Source organism: Crocuta crocuta, unplaced genomic scaffold (assembly GCF_008692635.1).
Source record: "Crocuta crocuta isolate KB4526 unplaced genomic scaffold, BGI_CrCroc_1.0 scaffold831, whole genome shotgun sequence".
NCBI lineage: Eukaryota > Metazoa > Chordata > Mammalia > Carnivora > Hyaenidae > Crocuta > Crocuta crocuta.
In genome coordinates, this window is record NW_027531990.1 from 1020676 (window position 1) to 1039417 (window position 18742).

The following is an 18742-nucleotide window of genomic DNA, read 5'->3' on the forward strand; positions in this document are numbered from 1 at the left end:
GTGCCCTCCTCCATGCCCATCCCCTCTCCCCCCCAACATCCATCAGTTCTCAGTTTTTGTCAGCATCCAAGAGTCTATCATGGTTTGCCTCTCTCCCTTTCCCCAACCATATTCCCTCTTCTTCTCCCCCATGTTCCTCCATTAAGTTCCTCCTAATCCTCCTATACGTGCAAACATATGATATTTGTCCTTCTCTGCCTGACTTATTTCGCTCAGCATAACACCCTCAAGGTCCATCCATGTTGCTACACAAGGCCAGATTTCATTCTTTCTCATTGCCATGTAGTATTCCATGGTATAGATAAGCCACATCTTCTTGATCCATTCATCCATTGATGGACACTTAGGCTCTTTCCATGTTTTACCTATTGTTGAGAGTGCTAGGAGCACTTTGTTAAATCATTTGGAAATGTATTAGTTTACTAATTTAGGACATTATAGCCAAGGCTCATAATAAGTACTATGAAGAGACAACTACACTTTATTATCACAAAGCAATTCAGATTGTCTTTTCTTTCCCTCTGTTGACTCTTCACTTCAATTGATATAAAGTGAATAAATAATACTGTGCATATCAGACACTATATATGCCAATATATCTGGACCCTAACTAACTCTCCCAATTCATGGAATACTACTTTCCCCTTAGTTTTTTTAGGATCCAGTTCATGTATTTACCTTCTTTCTGTTCTTCCACTGTGGACATTTACAATACCCTGCCTTTACCAGTAATGGTCTGCCCACCAGTTTTGCAACATGATCTCTACTTGTTAGAAGTAGACCTGAAATGTCACTTCCTAAGTGAGGACATCTCTTACAAACAATATGCAGATAACTGTCTATTGTATCACTACTTTGTGGCTTTTTATAGCATGCATCAATATCTGAAAGTATCTCTTTTGCTCATCTTCTTGTGTAACTTTTTTCCTCCCACCATTTAGCTATTGTGGTAAGCAGAAAAATGGCCTTCCCAAGATACCTACATCCTAAATCCTAGATCCTGTGAATATGTTACCTAACATCACAAGAGGAACTTTCCAGATGTAATTAAAATTAAGGACCTTGAGACAAGGAGGTTCTCCTGGATTGTCCAGGTAGGTTCAATTTAATCATGTAAATCCTTAAAAATGGAGGATCTTTCCTAGGTCTAGTCAGCCTAAGGGAGATATGATTACAATAGAAAAGCACAAAAGAATGCAACATTGCTGGCTATGAAGATGAGGAAAGGAATCACAAACCAAGAAATGTGGGAATCTTCCAGAAGATGGAAAATGCAAGGAAACAGATTCTCTTCTAGAGCTATCAGAAAGATACAGAGTCCTGGGGCACTGGGGGGCTCAGTCAGTTGAACATCTCACTGTTGATTTTGGCTCAGGTCATGATCCCAGGGTTGTGGGACTGAGTCCTACATTGGACTCCACATGCTGAGCATGGAGCCTGCTTAAAATTCTCTCTTTCACTCCCTCTGCCCCTTTCCCCAACTCACACACTCTCTCTAAATTAAAAATAAATTAATTAAATTTAAAAAGAAAGATATGGAGTCCCACCAACACTTTGATTTTGGCCACTGAGAACCATGTTGGACTTCTGACCTACAGATTTGTAAGGTGTGTGTGTGTGTGTGTGTGTGTGTGTGTGTGTGTGCATGTGTGTGTGTCTGCATGTGTGCCAATTTACCAAGGTCATGGTAATTTGTTAGCACCAATAAAAAACTAATACAACTATAAAATCCTTAATATAAGAAACCTCATCCATCTGTCTCACTCTATGGCCAGAGCCCAAAGATGTGTCTGCTACATAAATAGCACCCAATAAATAGTTGTTTAAATACCTAAATGTATGCAGTGATTAACCAGAAATAAACCTTTCCTTAAGGGTACATAATTGATAAAACTTTTTTTCTTCTTTTATATAGCTAATATATTAATAGGTAATTTCTGTTCCCCATTTTTGTTTCATATATTGTGTCAAAGTCATAAGACCTACACTAAAAACTAGTCAATTATTACTAAATATAGCCCCTTAACTTTGGTGCAATGAAAGGCCAAGAAAAGTTCCTTCCCTCACTCCCCAAACATTTGCAAAAGTAGAGAGAAAAATAAGTACCATATGCCCATCTCTCAGCCTCAATATTTATAAGGTTAAGGCAGTCATGAGAACAATTTATGATCAACCTTACTTCCTCTCATTCCCACCGATAGCCCTCCCTTCATGTTATTTTGTTGTTGTTGTTGTTGTTTTTACAAATAGTTTATTGTCAAGTTGGTTTCCATATAACACCCAGTGCTCATCCCCACAAGTGCCCCCCCTCCATGCCCATCNACCTGAAATGTCACTTCCTAAGTGAGGACATCTCTTACAAACAATATGCAGATAACTGTCTATTGTATCACTACTTTGTGGCTTTTTATAGCATGCATCAATATCTGAAAGTATCTCTTTTGCTCATCTTCTTGTGTAACTTTTTTCCTCCCACCATTTAGCTATTGTGGTAAGCAGAAAAATGGCCTTCCCAAGATACCTACATCCTAAATCCTAGATCCTGTGAATATGTTACCTAACATCACAAGAGGAACTTTCCAGATGTAATTAAAATTAAGGACCTTGAGACAAGGAGGTTCTCCTGGATTGTCCAGGTAGGTTCAATTTAATCATGTAAATCCTTAAAAATGGAGGATCTTTCCTAGGTCTAGTCAGCCTAAGGGAGATATGATTACAATAGAAAAGCACAAAAGAATGCAACATTGCTGGCTATGAAGATGAGGAAAGGAATCACAAACCAAGAAATGTGGGAATCTTCCAGAAGATGGAAAATGCAAGGAAACAGATTCTCTTCTAGAGCTATCAGAAAGATACAGAGTCCTGGGGCACTGGGGGGCTCAGTCAGTTGAACATCTCACTGTTGATTTTGGCTCAGGTCGTGATCCCAGGGTTGTGGGACTGAGTCCTACATTGGACTCCACATGCTGAGCATGGAGCCTGCTTAAAATTCTCTCTTTCACTCCCTCTGCCCCTTTCCCCAACTCACACACTCTCTCTAAATTAAAAATAAATTAATTAAATTTAAAAAGAAAGATATGGAGTCCCACCAACACTTTGATTTTGGCCACTGAGAACCATGTTGGACTTCTGACCTACAGATTTGTAAGGTGTGTGTGTGTGTGTGTGTGTGTGTGTGTGTGTGTGTGTGTGCATGTGTGTGTGTCTGCATGTGTGCCAATTTACCAAGGTCATGGTAATTTGTTAGCACCAATAAAAAACTAATACAACTATAAAATCCTTAATATAAGAAACCTCATCCATCTGTCTCACTCTATGGCCAGAGCCCAAAGATGTGTCTGCTACATAAATAGCACCCAATAAATAGTTGTTTAAATACCTAAATGTATGCAGTGATTAACCAGAAATAAACCTTTCCTTAAGGGTACATAATTGATAAAATTTTTTTTCTTCTTTTATATAGCTAATATATTAATAGGTAATTTCTGTTCCCCATTTTTGTTTCATATATTGTGTCAAAGTCATAAGACCTACACTAAAAACTAGTCAATTATTACTAAATATAGCCCCTTAACTTTGGTGCAATGAAAGGCCAAGAAAAGTTCCTTCCCTCACTCCCCAAACATTTGCAAAAGTAGAGAGAAAAATAAGTACCATATGCCCATCTCTCAGCCTCAATATTTATAAGGTTAAGGCAGTCATGAGAACAATTTATGATCAACCTTACTTCCTCTCATTCCCACCGATAGCCCTCCCTTCATGTTATTTTGTTGTTGTTGTTGTTGTTTTTACAAATAGTTTATTGTCAAGTTGGTTTCCATATAANTATTTTGAAGCAAATTGAAGAACTCATATAATTTCAACAGCACATATCTCAGTTTGTATCTTTACCAGGCAAAGACCCTAAATACTTTGGCAAACATTTTCTGAAGTTACCTGTGGATTTTGCACACTTTGATTCTGAGCTAGGCCCTCCCTGTGATTTGATTTGGTCAATGAGAGGTTAGTGGATAGGCGGTACAGATGCTTGAACCAATCTTTACATGTTTCCTGTGACTTACTCCTTCCCTCTGCCGTTGCTGTGAGAACAGGCCCAGAGTAGCCCACCAGAAGAGGAGAGACACATGGAATAGAGCCGGGACACCCCAGTCAACCACGCTAAAACCATCGTAGCTCAGCTTCTGGCCAGCAGACCCCAGACCTGGAAGTCTAACTAAATCTACCAGAGATTACCCTCCTATAGACTTGGGTGCTAAAGAAGTTATCATCGTTGTAAATCACTGAAATTTGAGGACAGGTAACAGATATTATGATGGCAGGAGACAAGTGATACCCCAACAGTGATCGGGTAATGGGTATCTGCAAACTCATTTTTACTAGGGAGAAGACCCAGGTTTGGAGAGACCAAAATCTTAGGAGAGTTGGAAAGCCTCATTTTGGAAAAAGAATAATTAAACACTAAAGTAAGTACAAAAGTAGATATATTTTTAGAACAAGAAAATAATTAATAGGAGCCTTGTAAATGTAGATAACTTTCTTCTGAAGTTATTGCATAATTCTACCAGGAATGGTTGCACAGAAGTGCTTTTGTGAAGCAGGCTCAACACAGAGCCAGAGCCCAACTTGGGCTCAAGAATTGCAAGATCTTGGGGTGCCTGGGTGGCTTAGTTGGTTAAGCTTACGACTTTCACTTAGGTCATGATCTCGCGGTTCGTGGGTTCGAGCCCCACGTCGGGCTCTGTGCTGACTGCCAGCTCAGAGACTGGAGCCTGTTTCAGAGTCTGTGACTCCCTCTCTCTCTGACCCTCCCCTGTTCACGCTGTCTCTCTCTCGCTCCTAGAAATAAATAAAAAAAAAAAAAAAAAAGAACTGCAAGATCTTGACGTGAGTTGAAGTCGAACACTTAACCGACTGAGCCACCCAGCTACCCCACACAGGAATGCTTCTTAATTGCAAGTGGCTTCTCCTCTCTACCCAGAGCACCTTACAAACTCCAACACCCATAGAGGCCCATGTGCATAAACAACCTAAAGCTTAAATTAGTTAGTTTTGCTGTATGATGTATCTAACAAGAAGATTAAAGGAAGCACTATTAAAATAAGAATGTGTTGGAACAATGGCTTTTCTGGTGTTTCCATGAAATGATTCTGGGGTAAGAAGCAAGCAGGCAAACTTCCTGGGCATATGTATCACGTATCATGAAGGAAGTTATGCTGTTCATGTTCCTGAAGTGAAAAGAGCTGCTTTGTCCTTCCATTAATTCAGTGTTTTGCATTCTTCCGAACTTCTAGTACTTTTATACATTTTATTTAAGAATGAACTCCATTCCAGTGTGTTCAGTTATGACACTGAAGACCTGACAGGGCCACTGAGAGGCATGCCTTATTGGATCTTAACAGTGTGCTAATTACTTATGACATTTATGTAAGAAGGCAATTGTGCCCATGGGGGTGGGGGGAGTGGAATATATTCTTTTTACTGATTGCTTCCCTAATCTCAATTGTATATGTCACCTGAGACAGGATGAGATCATTCAAAATACAGAAAATACTTCCTTCCTGAAAATGCCAAAATCATTAGCTTGATTTGCATCAGTAAATGGGAGTACAAAGCTGAACCTGTACTGATGACAATATCAGTGATTTGAAGGTTGATTACATATTTTTTTATTTCTACATCTTTGATTTAGAAGAGCCTAAACTTTTTCTTTATATGTATATATATTTTAAAGTTTATTTATTTTGAGAGAGAGTATGAGTGGGGAAGGAGCAGAGAGAGAGAGAGAGAGAATCTCAATCTTCATGCTGTCAGTGCAGAGCCCGAAGCTGGACTTGAACTCACAAATCATGAGATCATGACCTGAACCACCATCAAGAGTTGGATGCCTAACTGAGTGAGCCACCTAGGAGCTCCTAAATTTTTTCTTTCAACCTCTTGCTATGGGTATCAAATTTAACACATAAAATTAGATTGTATAAAGAAATTTTGAACCATCTTTTTTATGGGATCCTTTGTTTTAATCTTTATTTTTTCCTTGCATATAGCAAAGAAGATACTTATTAAAAGCAATGTATTTCAGAAATATAAAATAAAGAATGTAAAAGTGCCCAATATTTCAACTCTCATTCCATTCTGTTAACTGGAACTGTATTAAATTTATAGTATAGAAAACTTTAATAACCCTCACCTTTTCTCAGCACATATGTGTCTAGCAAGACAAGCAATAAAAGTACTCATAAATTTTCTTGTAAATTTTTCAAAGCAGTTTAAAAATGAATGATTTGAATGTCAAATCAGATTTTTTGTGTTTATTAGAAAGGTTGTTTACCATGTATTGTTACTTTTCTGGCAAACCAGATTGGCAATCAATTATATACAACATTAAAAGAGTCATTTATGTTGTTCTGGTTCAACTCACTTTATATGTTTTACAATTCTGAGTATGTCATTTCTTACTTTTTAACCTATGTGTACATCTCACTTTTATTACTATCCCAGGAGTGCGATAGTAAATATGGGCTATTTTATGCTGTGGTGAACAACTTCAACTCTTAGTAGATTTAGCTTAAAAAGGTCAATTTCTCATTCACTCCACATGTCCGGTACAAGTTTCACAGGGATGCTGTTTCCTGTGGCCAGTCAGGGACCTAGACTGATGGAGGCACTATCATTTTATAATATATCACATGATCCTAGGATTCAAGGTCTGCCATGGGGAAAGGGGACAGAGAATTATATAATGCACACAGGGCATATCTAACTATGAGAATGGATAGTAACGTTCTCCCACGTGCCAGAAAAGAAGAGAGAATCAGGTGAACCCATGAGCGGTAGTGATTTACCAAAGCTTTTATACCCAAGATTGTGATTAATTATCTTTCCTATCATTTTCTTCTTGTGAATAAGCCCCAATAAATGATTTGCTTTGAACCTTATATAATTATTTATATTATGCAGAGGAGAAAGCCAAATCATACAAAATTTTAATTAAGTATCTAAAATAATAGAGCCAGCCAATTATGCTCCTGGCCATTTTTTTTTTTCAAACCTGGAAGACAGAACTCTCCATTCACATCTCTGTTCTGAAGGAAGGAAACATATTGTACTAAACTACATTAGTGTTTGCTTTTCTAACAAATCATGTGGATAATTGTATAGCTGTATAAAACAGATTTTAAAAATTCTTTGGACTAATAGATTACAAGGGAAAATGTTCTATTGGCAATAAAAAGGGGGAAGGCTTCAATAATTGAACAATATTAAGTTATTCCAAAACATAATACAATTAAAGACGTTTTACATATAGAACTTAGGTGTACAACCCAGTCAAGACTGATTAATAAGAGCTTTTCCAGTAGCATTTTTCTAGTTTCCTTCTCATAATTGAATAACACTTAATTTTCTGAGTATCTTATGATTGATGAAATCAATATTGGGGTGGTGGAATGAAGACAAATATTTCTGCTTAGAGCCACATAAATCATCTACATTTGAAAAAAAAAATAGAGGTAATTACAGCCACTCTTACATGCACTCTATTTTTGCTGTCGATGTGCTAAATTCAGCATATTTTGCTAACTATTTCTTTAAGGTTATGGGCTTCAATAATCTGATTACTGTGGGTCCAGGTAGTATAAATGTTTTATGGTCTACCTATAGGAAAACAGAAACCCAAACAAAAGTGTGGGTTCTAAGAATAAGGCAGAGGATTTGATCTCTGGAAAACTTAATTTAAGCATTATTAATTTGTGTTCCATTTTGGTAATGTGTAAATCAGCTCATTTTTTTTTTAATAACAAATTAAAACCAAGACCCTGAAAGAGATGAGGTTATTAACCCTTGTTCCACAGCCAATTCCCATTTAGATAATTGCTCTGTGCTGCAGAGCTAAATTCTTCCAGTAATTTCATTTTGAAAAATAAAATTAGACAGCAGATTCTGGCACCCTTTTCCAAATTGTACTGTAGTTCTATAACTGTGCTGTTCAACAGCTGCTATGTTCCACCCTTTAAGCGGTTATGTTCCCAATTTTCCAAAATAATTCATTTTTGTAAAAATAATACATCTCATTTATATAGAGCACTCCATTTCATGATGACAATGTTGTTTCCATTCAACCCACATAAACAGTGTCAGTATGAGACTGAGGATAATTTTACAGATAATGAAACAGATGCCTAGAAAAGAGAAAGTAAAGGGCACACGGTGAACTATACCTCTACTTCTTTTAAAAATGATCCCTCATACCTTCTCTAGGATGCTTGTATTTTCCCACAATGATTCTTTATTATGTCTCTACATGGAATGGTAGGGGAGTCAGCTATTTCCCATGGCAGATGAAGTAAGAAACATGGTATGCATGAAAAATGAAAACAAGTATGTACAGAAGTCCACGAATATTAACCAGCTTTTTAACGTGCCTAATATCCGTGATCAGTTGGTAATTGTAAAAGATACAAAAGGCATGATTTTTAACTTAATGATATAAATGAGTAAAATCCACTTGATGGTACCAAGGAGGTCATGTGAATGTGCAGGTTAGGCACAGTCGTGGGTAGAGGGCCAAAGCTGCCCTAACAATATGGGATGTGCCCTGAATGTGACGTTCTCTTATCATCTTTACCCATCTATCCTCTCTAGGAACCTTATCCAGATGTTAGCACGATGAGTATCCAGTCTATCAAAAAGAAACCTGAGTATAGTGGTGGAAGTCATGTCTTTCTCCCTAATATAAGTAAGTGCAATTTTGCTCTGCTCTTTTCAACTTTTATGCCTCTGGTGGTTTTCCTTGGCCTATTTCATTGGCTAACACTTCCAAACACCAAAAGCATGAAATGGTGGCAAAACATGGGCTTGTCTTTTCCTGGAGTTTTGGATAAACCTCTAAAAATTTCTATAAAGATGTGAGCTCAAAAGCTAATTTGTATTTCATCATGTAAAAACCTATCTGTTCTGGGGCACCTGGGTGGCTCAGTTGGTTAAGCGTCGAACTTCAGCTCAGGTCATGATCTCATGGTTTGTGGGTTCGAGCCCCACGTCAGGCTCTGTGCTGACAGCTAGCTCAGAGCCTGGAGCCTGCTTCAGATTCTGTGTCTGTGTCTCTCTCTCTCTCTCTGACCCTCCCCTGATCACTCTGTCTCTCTCTCTCACTCAGAAATAAATTTTAAAAATTTTTTAAAAAATTTAAAAAAAAAAACCCCACAACCATCTGTTCCCATTTTATTGAGTGGTTTTAGCCAAGGAATGGGATTTGAATTTTGTCAAATTCCTTTTCAGCTTCTAGTAAGATGATCACACGTGGATTTGTTTGTTTTTTTTTAACTGTTAGATTAATAAAAGATATATTAATGGATTTACTGATATTGAATTACTTTAGCATTTCTAGAACAAACTCCACTTGGTCATAATGTATCATAACTTTAGTATACCTTTGGATTCTTTTTGATTAAATGACAGTTCAGATTTTTATTTACCCAAGGGATACAGAAATGCTGAGGCATAGGAGCACGTGTANTGACAGTTCAGATTTTTGCTTTGCTCTTCATAAATGAGGTTGGGCAACAATTTTCTTTCTAGTGCTCAACATTTTTTAGGTTTGGGTACCATTCTAATGCTCCTATATAAAATTTTGAAAGTTTTACTCAATTTTCAATGCCCTCAAATAGTTTAAGTAGCATTTGGGTTTAAAAACTTAAGTATTTGAGAATCCCCCTGTGAAACTATTTTGGGTCTACTGCTCTCATGCAAGAGAGCTCTGCCACATTTTTCTATTTCTTTTATGAAATTACTTTGAACTTTCTGTTTGGACTGAGTATACCCCAGTTGGAGCATATTTTATTTTTCTAGACAGTTATGCATCTCATCTAGATTTTCAAATTTATTTGCATGCAATTATGCTCATAAGTCTCTTGTGATTTTCATAATGTCTTATCTTTTGAGGCCATTGTCTCCTTATCGTGACTTACTTAGTATATACCTGTTTCTCCTGTGTTTTATATATGTGTTAAATTCTCCTTATAATTGTGAATATGCCTTCGGATTCTTCTTGCATCTTACCACTTTTTTTTGCAGTTACTGTTGTATTATAAGTATATAGATATTAACAAATTTCTTCATTGTGAATTTTTGCCTTTAGTGTTATAAGGTCCTCTTTCTATTAAACAATACTTTTGGGGCTTGATTTATATCATGCCTGATTATATTATGGTCACTCTATTTTTCATGTGTCTTTCATTTTTAACTTTTGTGAAACTCTTTTTATTTTAGGTATGTTCATTTGTACAGGGCACAGAGATGGTTTCTGTTATAAAGCCTTTCACTATATGTATTTTATCATTTTTATTTCTAAATGCTTATTTACTTTGAGGGGGGGGACAGGTAGAGAGAAAGAGGGAGAGCAAGAATCCAGAGCATGTTCCACACTTTCAGTGCAGAGCCCCATGCGGGACTCAAACCCATGAACTGTGAGATCATGACCTGAGCCAAAATCAAGAGTCAAATGCTTAACCACCTGAGCCATCCAGGTGGCCTGAAAGTTCCTATTTTCTTTACTAAAATTTACTCCCAAATATATGACTGCACATTTATATATATGGGGGCTCAAAAACATAAATTTTGAGCCAATACACATTAACTAATCCATAAGTTAGCTTAATGAACTGACAAAGATAATCTCTATTTTAGGAAACTCATTTTTAAAATAAGGCCTAAAATTGGTATTTCTCTGATTCAGTGCTTACCTATGTAACCCTAGTAAAAAGGAGAAATATACTAAAGGCCTGAGGGGCCTGAACCGCATTTACTATTTTACAAATTAAAATTCCAACTATGCTTTCACTTAAAATTAGTTATTTATATTTGTAACACCTTTGAAAACTATTACTCTAAAGAATCACTTAAACACCATAAAACATATATAACTAATACAAACAAGTAACATATATGATGCCTATGTATATAATTTGTAAATAATTTGCACACTTTTTTAAAAAGTGGGAAATAAAGTAGGAACAAGCAATGAGTGGATAAGTTTGACAAGTTACAAATTTACCATAACAGAAAACATAGAACAGCAAAGATAGAATTGATATATTATTAAAAAGTCAAAACTTTTTATCAAGTCCTTTGCTCCACATATCTGATAGTATGTATGTTTTTCCTTCGGAAAGTGACAGGAGTTAATGCCATATTTCAAAGTACAAGAACTTGTCAGTGCCCAAGTGTTTGTATCCACATACATGTTTACCTAATTATGTGCCTGACATGCTATTTTCTCTGCCTAAGTTCTATAGAGCGCTTTAACTAAATCACTTTTTTGGCCATATCTTTACTGCTTCTGTCCCCTAACACAACAAAAGAATGGGCATCCAAGACTGTCTTGAAGGTGCATTTGCCCCAGGAAAAAACATTCTGCACCAGGTACTCTAGTTCCCCCAAGAGGCCAATGAGGAAACTCACACAGAAAAATTGCATGCTTTCTTGCTATGCATAGCATTAATGGCATCTAATTATTGTTTCTATTTTAATTCCTATTTTTCTAAACTCAAAAAGGAAAAATACCTTCTTGTTCAAACTGTTATCCATAGCAAGATAGCAATTTTAAGAAATAAGGTGAAAGTTACAAATTATTCCAATTTCACTTTAAAAACTATGCTCAACATAGGACTATAACTTATCTATAAAGATAAATTTAGGCTAATTTGATTTATGTGCCTAGGAAAACTAAATCATTAAGCGCTGCCTATGTCTCAAAACTTATTCCACTTTTATTATTCTGACTCTCATCTGCCAGCCCTTCTTGTGCCCTGTTCAGCTTTTGTTCTCCATGCCTTTGAACACTACTTTTGAAACCAAAATAGGATTTTAAACATATATAACAGAAATGCGTCACCTTGACCACTTTGAACTAGGTCAATTTGAAGTGCAGACTTGAAGGTGAATGATTCTAAAACCCATTAATCTGTAAAGCCCCAAGTGTCTACTTGCCATTATTCTTTGCTTTACTATTTTATATATAAGCCATACATCTGACAGGCAGACTCTGAAAAGGTTGGTTTGAATCCGATATCCATGGTCCTCTTCTGTTTGGGGAGAAAATGAATTTTATTGAAGAAAGCATGTCTGCGTTATATCATGGGTAGAGAAACAGTCATTCCTCCAAAAGACAGAAAAAAAATGAATCCAGATGAAATGAATTAAACTGAAGGGGCAAAGGGTTCCTTCCACTTTCATTGTGTCCATCATGCTACTGTGTCTTTTTCTGTAGATTCCTTTTTGTTTCCAACAAAAAAGAATCTTTTTGGTAATAAGCTGCTTCCATTAGCCGATATGCATAGCTGAGGACTAAATTTGTAGAGAGAGATTAGTAATTAACAATTTGATGAGAATATTTTAAAGTCTTACCAAATTGTATGTGGTTTTTAAAGAGAAAAGGCTGAAGAGAGTATTACTTAATTCACCAAATTTTTTCAACAAATTATTTATGATCATCACTACATGTTGATACTGTGTCAGGCACTAAGTTTAGCCCTTACTGAGCTCATATTCTAATGGGACATGATCTACTAGTGTGGGAACAAGGATCCCTCATCAAATGTCACTTCTCAGAGGAAAGTCTCATCAAGTTACATAAATTATCACTCCCTCACATCTTCTCCCCTTTGATTCTCTTTATGACAATTTTCTGACACGTAGGATTTTATGGTTTGTTTGCTTACTTACTTAAAGGTGGAATTTCCCTGAAAACAGGCCTTTACAGATCATTGTAGCTGAGCCATGTAGTGAATAAGGTGAAAAGTTGGTTCACCAGAGCTGAAAACTCCTACCTTGTTCTGACTTAGCACAAGGTGAAGAAACTTCATACCAGCCTTGCTCTCCTCCCTCAATTGTGTGTTCCCAGAAGCGGGAAATATACCATCACACTAGTTTGTGGAACCTAGAGAGCCAAAATGACTCAATAGACTGATCTACAAACCAGAGAAATGTATCTCCAGTGTAAGACTATCCCAGCCAGTGCTTTCCCTAGTGCAGCAAACCAAAGGCAACTTAGAAGTGGGGAAGGCAGAGTGGAGAGGGTGCTGGGGGTCTGAGTCAGGGTACCAGGAGATACAGAGAGGGTGAGCAGAGATACGGCTCTGGACTGTGACGATGGGTACATCTTCAGAGAAGTGAGACTAGTGACCTTCTTCAGAGAATGCACTAATTTATACTGAAACTCTGGACCACTTTCCTTGCTTTTTGTGTACTCGATAACAGAGATCTAGCTTCCTGTCATTTTCTATAAAAGGTCCATGGCCTTCTGTCAACTACCTGTCACTCAGGGACAGCCCTTGGGCTGCCTGCCATTTCATACCTTGAATGCACTCATCCTCCTAAACAATTCTATTTCTGTGTTTCAAAGTCCCGGCTAGAGAGCTCTGAGAGAGGAGTTCATCAAGAATCTGAGAAATACATGTGCTAGAAAGTGAAACATACTGAGCAAGAGTCAGAAAAACAGAAGGGGGATGAAATAAAAGCACAGTCAAAGGAATGTTCTAACAACACTACAAACATGATAACTGGTCCATGTCCCCATCTCCTCCTCTTTGATCCACCGACATCTGTAATATCTCTGGAATGCAGTATTAATGATAAAGGAGAAAAACCCAAGAGCTTCGATGTACAGGGGACATGCAACTACATTCTAAAATGAATTATGGGCTTTTTTGTTCCGGGAATCTCTCCTGTTCATGTGGTTCTGGTTCTCATTTATTGCTGGAAATTCAGTGTTTAATAGAAATGAAACATTTCCACTTATTCTCTCCCGGTATTTTATACTTATCATTCTATTGGTTAATAATAGAATATAAAACTTCATATTCAAAATGACTGGTAATTCATGGATATTACTATAGAATTAGCCATCCTCACATGAGCTTCTATCATATTGAAAGTAAAGTCCAATATATTTCAATTTAATAGCTGTTCATATAATGTGTTTATATAGCATACCATCTGCTTAACTTAATCCTTTAATATTAATATTCATAAATACAAAACCAGCCTCTTTTCTGAAATGGAACTACGAAAGTGGAATGGTTATATTGCCTCTATGGACGAAAAATAATCTATACACTATATTTAATAATAGATATGCATTAGGCACATAGTGTGTATGAAAAATACTATCAGAGGCATCAGGGACACAGCAGCAAACAGAACAGGTACATATCTCTATTCATTGAACATAGCCTCCAGTGAGGAAAGGATGACAGAAAACAAAAGAAATAAGAACAATGTAGAATGTGCCCTATGTTGATGAGGGCTAAGAAGGAAACGGAAGTGGGGAAAGGAATCCAGAATTGGGGATGAAAAGTGATTTGAGAGGTTTTCCCTAAGGAGGTGACATTTTGATTTCAACTCTGAATAAGATGGAGAAAAACCATGGAGGCATTTTGAAAGAAGAGCACCTCAGAAGACCTATTCGCTAGCAGGGTCTGTCTTGGGTCAGGAAATAGCAAGTAGGCCCGTGGCTAGAGCCAAGCAAGAACAAGGCAAATTCATAGGACAGGAGGTAGAGAAGACAAAGAAGCCAGACTGTACAAGTTTTTACAGGTCACCGTGGGTATTAAAAATATTGTGTATTAGAAATATTTTGTCATGTCAGTGAGCATTTTCCTTTCTAAGAGATGTATCTTAATGCCCCGAGTGAAACAGGAGGTCAGTGGAGGTATTCATCCCTCTGTGTATTAGAAATGTTTCCTTCATGTTTGCTAGCATTTTCTTTTCCAAGAAATAGGTTTTTCATATTCTTCAACACCCCAAGTTTTCAATAACACCTATTTTATACATGGTCTTCTTAATTTATGATTTCCAAATAAAGTTCTGGATCCTGGTCAAGTGGGCTGACACAATTGCCTGCGCTGGGGCAGGCATTACCTAAAAGCTAACACTTCCACATTTCCTTAATAAGGTCTAATTTCCTGCAGAAAAAACACTCTGTGTTTTCCCATCACATTATTTTCAGTGTATTTACTGTGAATGTAAGTCGTGACCTTACTGTGACACTAACAACTCCCTTTCATAACCTGAATTGTTTGCAAATCATCCCTCATTCTCTTGACTTAAGGAGAAGAACCCCATTATATCCCTTAGTCCTGAAAGGCAGACTGAGCGTGAGATCAGAAGAAACCTTTCATCATCCTGCAATATCTGATTCCTTAACACACAATGTTGTTCTACACAGGAAGTGAAATAATGTGTAAAAACATGCCTAGTGAGTATTATTAGTTACTTTATTATTCAAATCACCATAATCATTATGCTTTCTCATACAAAGGCAGCCTATGAATGTGGTAGGTAATGCTTTGGCTGCCTCATCTTACTTTGAGTTGATGATAGACGGGCATTCAATTACATTTCCATTTAGTCAGTCTTTATTTTTGTAGACATTTTTGGTTAATATAAGTGCAAATCTTTAAATCCAACCCAGTAAAATTGATCTGGTTACATTTATTCTACTCTTCCGTCCCTCTGAGGTTTTTTTGGATACTGATGGTCTCAATACAGGCAGTTTTTATCACTCTAGTTTCCTGCCATCTGATCATTTATATTAAGTGTCATCTAAGGCCTCATTCACATTATGATGAAAATGTTTTAGCACAACGCAACTAGCAATAAAACCCTGCTATTTAAAACTAGATTATTCCCTGTCCATTGGGTTGACTTACATTCTTAATGTGATACACCAGGGAAGATGATTTATCCAGTTTAAAATTCTTTGCAAATTCATCTTTATAAATAAGACTCAAATTCACTTTTATCACTTAGAAAAGTAATATGAGAAGCATCTTTGCCACATGTCATTCCCAAATCCAATCTTATATATTTTTTTAATATTATTCCCTAAAAGGACAATAAATCAGGATGGTGCAAGATACTACAATAGACCTAGCCCTTTATGAACCCGTTTGTCTAATGGACATCATTCTTGCCTCTCTATATAATCACAATTGTAATATACATTGATAATTGACTTTTTTTTTTTTTTTTTTTNTTTGCGAATGGAGATATCATCCCTGCTACCTACTCATCTCAGAGGCACAATAACATTAACTGGGTTCTTTGTGAAATCTATGGGAAAAGGGCATTGCTGTAACAACCTGCTATTATTGTTACGGCCTCTTAATAACTCATTTTCCTTGAAGAGTGCTATGATCTGGATGTTCCCCAGCTCCTTAAATACCCATAATAGCTGCATAGCCACATCTTCTAATAAATGTGCTAAGAACTTAAAAGCCATCAAATGTTTCAAAATCCTTAGTTTACAGCTATTTTGCTGACATAGTGCAAAATTATATCAAGTGGTTCATTTCAGAGGATTCCCAGGAGCCTTCCAAGCGGCTTCATTTAGAAAACCCTTGATGTTAGCAAGTACACTGACTTGGACTTCTGTCAGATTTTTACAAGAGCATGGCTCTGTTCCAGTTTCAGGGCATCTGTGCTACATTTAGCACCTTGTGAACTCTGCTAAGAGTCCCTACATTGGTTCAAAAAGGTGCTAGCTCATGAGTTGTAGAAGATCCTGTCGATTAAGACATTATAATGGTCTGCATATTTGGAGAAAGATTTGGTTAGAATCACTTTATTATTATGGTATCGACAAGGGTTGAGACATATTGCTAGCAATTTTTAGATTACAAAATTTGACTAAAATATTAGTTTTGGTTTTACCTATCTCAGAAAAAAACTTAAGAAGAAAATAAAATTTAGTTAGTTACCAACCACCAAAAGAAAATTAATTTTCATCAAGTGTATACCCATTTGAAGCTATTAAAATATATTATCTAAAGTTAGTAACATGAGACATATGAATTTTAGATCACGTCTTTTTTACTTAATATTATGTCTCTTAACAGTAGAAGATATTCTACAAAAGCATGACTTTGTTAGTTACATTTAACATTTTCCTACCTCAAAATTAACTCAGCATTGGTAATGATGACATACTTGGATCACTGCCCATTTTTCAATATTGTAACTACTTTAGCAGAGAATATTTGAATATATAAAATATTCTGAATATGTTTAATGTTTTTACAAGATAACTTCTCAGAAGAAAAATTACTTTGATAACTGAAAACACATTTTTTAAAGTTCTCACTATAAAACTATCAAACTATCTTCCTCAAGTGTTTACGCTTTTATGCTTTTGTTGATAGCAAGTAGTAATTATGTGCTTCACACTAAGACTAACCATAGTCATTTTAATTATGTTTAATTGTTTGCCTTAATTCACATATTATTGATTACTGGCAAGATTAAAAATATGTGCAATTTACTTAGCAACTGATATTTCTTGTTTGTAAGTTTTCAAAACTACTTTTGTATTATACTGATATTTTTTCCTTTTTTGTTCATTTTATTTTTCTTAAGGGAATTTATTTTTTTTTTTTAAGTTTATTTATTTATTTATTCTGAGAGAAAGAGAAAGCAGAATCAGGGCAGGGACAGAGGGAGAGAATCTCAAGCAGGCTCCACACTGTCAGCACAGAGCCTTACACAGGGCTTGAATTCATGAACCACAAGTTCACGACCTGAGCCAAACCAAGAGTCGGATGCTCAACCAACTGAACCACTCAGGTGCCCCTCTTCTCTGTATCCACATGAATATTTCCAGTCTTGAATTATATTTTTTGTTATTAAAAATGCCACCCTATTTTACTATTTTTCTTTCCCACTTGGTTAGATTTCCACTCTTTCTTTGAATCTTCTGGTATCTTGTTTATGCTGACAGTTTGCTTATTTTTTTCTAGGAATTAAGTAGATTCTTTCTATTGTTACTTTTAAATTATTAAAACTTCTCTTTCTCTATCAAAGTCAAAATGCATGCCTATTAAAACCAGTTTTGTAGCATAAGCATTTTAGCATTTTAAGGTAGGTTGCCTGCTCTGTCTCATCTTACTACCCAGTGTTTCCTAGCAATAGGTGGTCTTTTTTACTCGTGCTCTTACTAATTGTAGTTCACTAAAATTTAGTATTCTTTCATCAATTATTTCATCAAACGTAGTCACTTTATGTTCCATGTGCATACTAAACCCAAAGAACAAGGTTTTCTGTTTTCCTTGATTTGGCATTTATTTCAGGTCACCTCTTTCTCACTCTTGCTTCCTACATTACACTCATTATACTCATTTTCAAGTTGCCTGGTGTATTTCCTGGTCAATGTTCAAAAATAGCTATATTTCTATTGATTTTACATATCTGATAACGAAGGGGAAGGAGGAGAGAGGGAGAAGGGAATGATACACTGAAGACAAAAGCTTAACACGTAAGGCCACAAGTCTAAACGTCTAAACCAAACTGACTCCATGACAGGCTTTAAGCTTCCCCTCTGAACTAGANACACACACACACACACACACACAATGTGAACGATCCTTGTATCTTAAAGCAAGTCTGTTCTCATTAATTACATATATAATTGGTAAGCTCACTCTGTCTACATACTCAAGGTTATTTTCAATTTACTGATACTTTTTCTATTACATTTACTCCTTGAATTTAGAACACGTGTACTGACATTTATCCCCCCACCCTCACCACCTCTCCTTCCTTCCCTCCCTTCTTCTTTCTCTCTCTGCTCTACGCATACAGGACACATTAAATCTTCTCCTGCTGCTCTTTTAATTCATTAAGTTTTTGTTTTCAGTGTGTAGTACTTTATCTGCAGTTCACATGGTCTTATTTTGAATTTGGCAATTTT